Source organism: Myotis davidii, unplaced genomic scaffold (assembly GCF_000327345.1).
Source record: "Myotis davidii unplaced genomic scaffold, ASM32734v1 scaffold930, whole genome shotgun sequence".
In the NCBI taxonomy this organism is placed as follows: Eukaryota; Metazoa; Chordata; class Mammalia; order Chiroptera; family Vespertilionidae; genus Myotis; species Myotis davidii.
Genome location: NW_006282518.1, coordinates 1,136,259 through 1,142,578, shown reverse-complemented (window position 1 = coordinate 1,142,578; position 6,320 = coordinate 1,136,259). Strand labels below are relative to the sequence as shown.

The 6,320-nt window shown below is 40.9% G+C and overlaps 1 protein-coding gene across 3 annotated transcripts in view; it reads left to right on the top strand.

Moving 5' to 3' along the window:
• SMPX (small muscle protein, X-linked) overlaps positions 1 to 2,236 on the top strand; it is a 51,010-nt gene extending 48,774 nt beyond the window's left edge. For all 3 annotated transcript variants that reach the window (XM_006752993.2, XM_015559692.1, XM_015559694.1), the window contains exon 5: positions 1,718 to 2,236. The gene's annotated coding sequence lies outside the window, so the exon portion shown is untranslated. The remainder of the gene's footprint in view (positions 1 to 1,717) is intronic.
• The last annotated feature ends 4,084 nt before the right edge of the window (positions 2,237 to 6,320 follow it).

The following is a 6,320-nucleotide window of genomic DNA, read 5'->3' as shown; positions in this document are numbered from 1 at the left end:
ACCTGAGATAAATAAAAACATATTTTTAAAAAAATGCTAGAGAAATAGAAGAGCTTGTGATAACTGCTGGTGATAATGCTTCTCACTTCTGAAATCAAAAATACCTTCTACCTTTCCCATTGGTTAGAGAAAAATCCAAACCTTCCCTGTTAGTGGAGTGGACGGAGCTCAAGTTAGGGCACCTAAGTTCAAATCCTAGCTTTTCTATTTACCGGCAATGAGACGTTGAGATACTTACTCTGCTAAATGACACAACAGGCTTTGTAATCTCTAGAGAAATAAACAGGACAGCAAAGCTTTTGAAAAGACCTCTACTATAAAATTCTCAGGGCTCAGTGGCCAAAACTGGGTTTCATGCCATCCTAGCTGTAAGAGAGCCTGACAAGTGTAGTATTTGACAAGTGCAGTAAAGAGCAAGGGTGAATGGCTGTGGATGGATATGGAGAGAGCCACACCACAATGTCTACCACAGCAGGGGGGAACATTGTCTGTGGTCTTTTCTTTCTTCAGCCATTCGTAATAGGAAAAAATGTGAGCATTCCATTTCTTTTTCTTTTTTTTCTTTATTGTTAATCCTCACCTGAGAATATTTTTTTTCCATTGATTTTTAGGGAGAGTAGATGAGAGAGGGAAACACAGAGAGAAATATCGACATGAGAAAAGCACATAGATTGGTTGCCTCCTGCAGGAGCCCCAACCAGGGCCTGGGCTGGGGAGGAGCCTGCAACCAAGGCACATGCCCTTGACCAGAATCGAACCTGGGACCCTTTGGCCCGCAGGCCAACACTCTGCCAAACAGTCTAGGGCTGAGCATTCCACTTATTAAAAAATGTTCAACCCATTCACATAAGGGAAAACACACAACGAATGACACCAAGGAAAAATGAAAAACAAATTTGTAAATAATGTCCCATGATGCCTGATTATGAGAGATTTTAAAAAAGAAATAGCGCCATATCAATGAGCTTTTGCTGCAGAACCAACCACCCCCAAATCCAATGGCTTAGAACAAAATCATTCTTATTCTGGCTCATATGTTTAGGCTCAGCTGGTCTAGACTGGGATCACTTATGCGTCTGTGGCAGCTAGGGGTTCTGGGCTAGACAGGGCTTGGTTGGGACACATTAGCTGGGATGGCTCTGCTCCACATATTTCTTGTCCTTCTCCTGGGATCAGCAGGTTAGCTTGGGCATATCCTGCTCATGGTAATGGCAGAAGCACAACAGAATAAACAAAAACATGTGATACCTCTTGAGGCTTAGGCTTAGAACTGGCACACAATCACTTCGGCCTCATTCTGTTGGCTGAAGCAAGCCGCATGGCCAAATATGAAAAATTATTCCTCATCCACATTAGCAGAATACTAAAAGGTGCCATTGCCATGGAGCTGGTTATAGGGAGGGGAGGAGAACTGGAGCCATGATTGCAAAATGACCACAGGAACGGAAGGTCTTACAAGTCATAAACATAAGGTTAGCATCATACTCTAATTCTTCAGAAGGAAGCTGTCCTAAGGTAGTTTGAAATTACTTAAATCAATAGAGCCAAAGTTTATAATTATACTTTCTACTCATAGTTCACTTTGTATTCATGGAATCGAGAGATGAAGTGTTCAAGTTTGATTTTGACTTGTACCCTATCATACCAATTTGCAACCTGTCCCTAAAAAGATCTCATGAAAACTAAACTAATGCTTCCTTTGGTTTCTCTTTTGCAGACATGATGTGAAGAATTGAAGAGTAAGAGAACAGATTAAAATGAAAATAGCTCACTAAAAATTTTATATATTTGTATGAAGATTATGAACCTCCTGAATGCCTGAGATTAGCAGAAATGTCCTGTTTGTACATTTATATCTCTTCCTTCTAGTTGGCTGCACTTCATACTTTGTCTTCATGTTTGGCACCTTGCAGAACACATAGTTCAAGAATCCACCTCCTGAAGGTGTAGTTTTGAGGAAGAATATGATTTTACAGAGAGGGATATGGCCATACGCATAACAATGATTGTGATTAGAAGATCTATAAGCTACTTTCCACACTATTTTGGTCATTATTTGGAATGTATTTTAGTTCTTCACCTTCTAAATTATGTCAATAAAGTTTTTATGACTTCAAATAAATATGCAAGTAAACGTAAAATATGAATCAAAATTAATAAATTTTCATAACTTTAGAGAGCTACATATGCCCCCATATGGAGGGAAATTCTATATAATAAAAGCCTAATATGCTAAGTGTCCTACCGTTCCTTCGACTGTTGGACCAGTCGCTATGATGTATACTGACCACCAGGAGGAAGATGCTCCAACTGGTAGGTTAGCTTGCTGCTGGGGTCCTCCCGATGGGGTCTGGGTGAGAAGGGCCAGCACACCATGGAGCCCTCCCGCAATCCCTCCCCGCCCTGGTGGGGGTCCCTCAACCTGGCCTGTGGACATCCCCCAAGGGGTCCCAGATTGCGAGAGGGCACAGGCCAGGCCGAGGGACCCCGTGCACCAGGCATCTAGTGAGATATAAGAGCCAGTCAAAACCCACATTGTCTAGGTGGGGGCTGACTGATCAGTGCAAATGAAGTTAAATATTGCCTAAGGAATTAATTGGTCATCGCTGATATTCCTCCTCCAAGGAAAACTTTATAGTGAGTGCATTTTACTTCCATAAAGGCTCAGAAATTCTCTTTGCCCAGATGAGATAGAGTTCATTATAAGGTACAGTGAAATAAAGCTGTGGGATTAGAACAAAAGAGAGGGATAGATCATAACTTAGTTGTCCTAAGAAAGATGAACCATATCTCCTGCTCCTAAGATGGAGATTCTCTAGGAAACTTAATCAATGGCCAACGTGATCAGAAACCAGAAGGAATCATCCCTGCCCCTCTAGAGTTTTCTGATCTTCCTAAGATCACCAGGCAACTTTATATTATGAAGATTTGAAGGACCAGGTTCTCAGGACCACAGTTTTAAATGCAAGTGTCAGCTACCTGGTATACAGAGATGCCAACACCATGACTTTTATCCTTTCCTCAGTGCCTGCCATTAAAAAATCAGATGTACTTCTAAACATCTCAAGCAAAACCGAGTCTTTAGCTTTTCTGTTTCCTAGAAATCAGCTTCCCAAAGCAGGACTATCACTGTGCACACATGTGACTGGCTGCAATTTCAGGGGGTCTGAGGGGTTCAGGTTTTCCTGAGCAGGTGCCCACCTGATCATGAGTTCCAGATATCTCGCTGGAATCTGGCTTATCCTGGTGATCTCAATCTGATAAAGACGTACGGGGAATATCAATCAGAACCAAATATGCCAGCCTGATCACGTCAGCAGAGCAGGTTCTAAAAACTAGAGCACTGTGTTGCTGTAGGCCAGTGGTTGGCAAACTGCAGCTCGCGAGACACATGCGGCTCTTTGACCCCTTGAGTGTGGCTCTTCCTAAGCCTTAGGAGTACCCTAATTAAGTTAATAACAATGTACCTACCTATATAGTTTAAGTTTAAAAAATTTGGCTCTCAAAAGAAATTTCAATCGTCGTACTGTTGATATTTGGCTCTGTTGACTAATGAGTTTGCCGACCACTGGTCTAGGGCCATTCCATGCCTTCCCAATGAGGCCAGTTGGGCAGGGTTACAAAATTTACCTCTGTGTTCCCTTTGTTTATATATAAATAAATCCATATTCAGTTTCAATTTTGTTTTAATGTTATAAAACTGTTCTCATATTTTATGCAGTTTGCCAAGTCAAATTTGCAGCATAATACAGAGCAGAGTCATTAGACAAAGTCAATGGATTTTTTTGAGAGTTTTATGTTTAATATATATTTTTTCTTGTTTTTAAGCCTCAAAATCACTGTATGTGGAATTTAGCAAGTTCTATATCCCATCATTTGTTGAACAACACATATAACATATGAAAAGAGAAAGTTTATTTTCAATTAAGTTATAATTATAAAAAATTCATATTTTATACTAAATGGTTCTTTAAAACCCTACACATCATGTTGAAACAGCCTTATTTTTCACATGGGTTTGTCAACAACCAATTATTACACATCTTTCCCATGAAGAAAACAAGGTACAAGTAGCTGAAAGTACATTAGGAGAGAGAGAGAGAAAATTATAAACAACGCTGGCTTGAGCATTTAAAGTAAAGTACTAGTATAAGGTACAACAGCCAGTTTATAGTGCACATGCTGTAACCCAAGCATGTCAAACTCTCAGCCGGTGGACCGAATGCCTTGCCAGTACCAACTATAAGATACTAGGCCATTGATGGCGAACCTTTTGAGCTCGGTGAGTCAGCATTTTGAAAAACCCTAACTTAACTCTGGTGCCATGTCACATATAGAAATTTTTTGATCTTTGCAACCATAGTAAAACAAAGATTTATATTTTTGATATTTATTTTATATATTTAAATGCCATTTAACAAAGAAAAATCAACCAAAAAAATGATTTCGCATGTCACCTCTGACATGTGTGTCATAGGTTCGCCATCACTGGACTAGGCTGACAGGCAAGGATCCTGAGTACAATACAACAGTCACTTTGTCCACACTGGCTGCTGTCTCTGTGGTAGGCTCTATACTAAGTGCTGGGAGTAACACAGCACAACCAGCCAGCCAATCACCTTCCTTCAAACACCCCTCCCCTCATGTTGTGCTTGAGGCACCTATGAGAGAAGGCCCCACAGGATTTAGAATTGCGTGGGACACTTGAAAAGCTTATTCCTTTGGAGAAGAGGGCCATCTGGAACAAGCAAGGCTTTCAAGAATCTTCGCAACCACTCATATTTTATGATCCTTACATTTCAAGAGCACAGATGGGAAGGTTTAGCTTCTCTTCCTGAGTAGGTGAATGACTCAGCAGAGTTTTAAAAGTTAGGCCCTGCGCATGGGGAATGATACTTCCCCAAATGCATCCCTCATTTTTCACTACAACAGTCAGAGGATTTACAAAAGGCCTCCCGTTGTGATTAGGTCCATATCAGGATCACTACTAATTGGAATGTACCATCCTGTGAAACCTCCTCTCCTACATTCTTGGGATGATTTAGAATTAGAGTCCTCCCTCTGAAATAAGACAGGGAAAGGATCATGGGGTAGGGAACAGGACTTACTGGATTCAACGACTACAGGCTGATCAATTAAAACTAGTTCCCTTTGAAGATGTGTGGTTTTATCTCATTGCTTTACAACCTAGCTTGAAATAGAAACTGCCTTTATCTGGGTAATTAATGCTCCCTTGGGATTTTTAACTTGATGCTGAATATTTGCATCAGTGTGACCCACAGATAGTTCTTTGCCTCACAGACGATTAATGAAAAGCCGGTGCTTCTCCAAAGAGGATTTATCATCATGATATTCAGACACGATTGTGTATTAAGTCAACAAGCCATGCTCAGAACAACCACTACAGGATAATGCAACTCCCCAGCATATCGCTAGGCAAAGAAAACCCTTAGAGTTCATACGCTGAGTTGCTTTTATCTCTAAGCAAATGGCCAAACCTGCTTAGATCTCACATTGAAGGCAAATCACACTGTCAAAAAGGATGCTGGTTATAAAAGAGCGGATTCAGCTATAAATTAAGTCTTAAGAACACAGTCTTTAAGGTATTGTTCAGAAAAAGAAAAACAAACTCAATTAAACAATCATTTTCAGATTTTTGGCCTCATATCCTTCAGCCCTATGCTTCTTTATTATAGGAGAAAAACTCTCATAACATTGGACTTCTCTGTAAAATAATTCAGTGCCACCCCCACTAGGAGAGACGATGCTATCAGATAACAAGGCTGTAACAGGGAGCAGCCCTTCTCTGGTTCAGTGAGATATATTCAAGATGCAGATTCCAGAGGAAAAGGGGGTTTTCTCATTGGGCTTCAGATGCCTGCAGAGGAGCTGCAAAGCAAAAGCAGTTCTGCACTCAACCGCAATTTTCAAATCTGATCGCAAGTTGGGCAGATTGATGGGGAGGAGGTGCAGGCAGGGTTTTACCCTGGTGTGCGTGTTGCTTCTGGTCCCTAAACACAAAGAAGGTTGATAAGAGAGGATCCTGGAGCAATTTCTGTTCAGAAGCATTTGGAACAGATCAACGTTCAGTCCAATCACCCACACAAGCCACACTGCTTTATAGCTAATGGCAGGCTTCAGGAAAAAAAAGAAAGAAAAAGAAAACCTGGGGAAGGTTTTGTGCTATATTTTTCTAATTTTGTTTTGCTTTGGTTTATACCTTGTCTTCTGGCTCTGGCCACACAGTAAGATTTTTGGGCTCAGACCATCCTCACCCTCCTCACCCAGCCAAAGCTGAGTTTTTCTGCATTCAGTAGGAG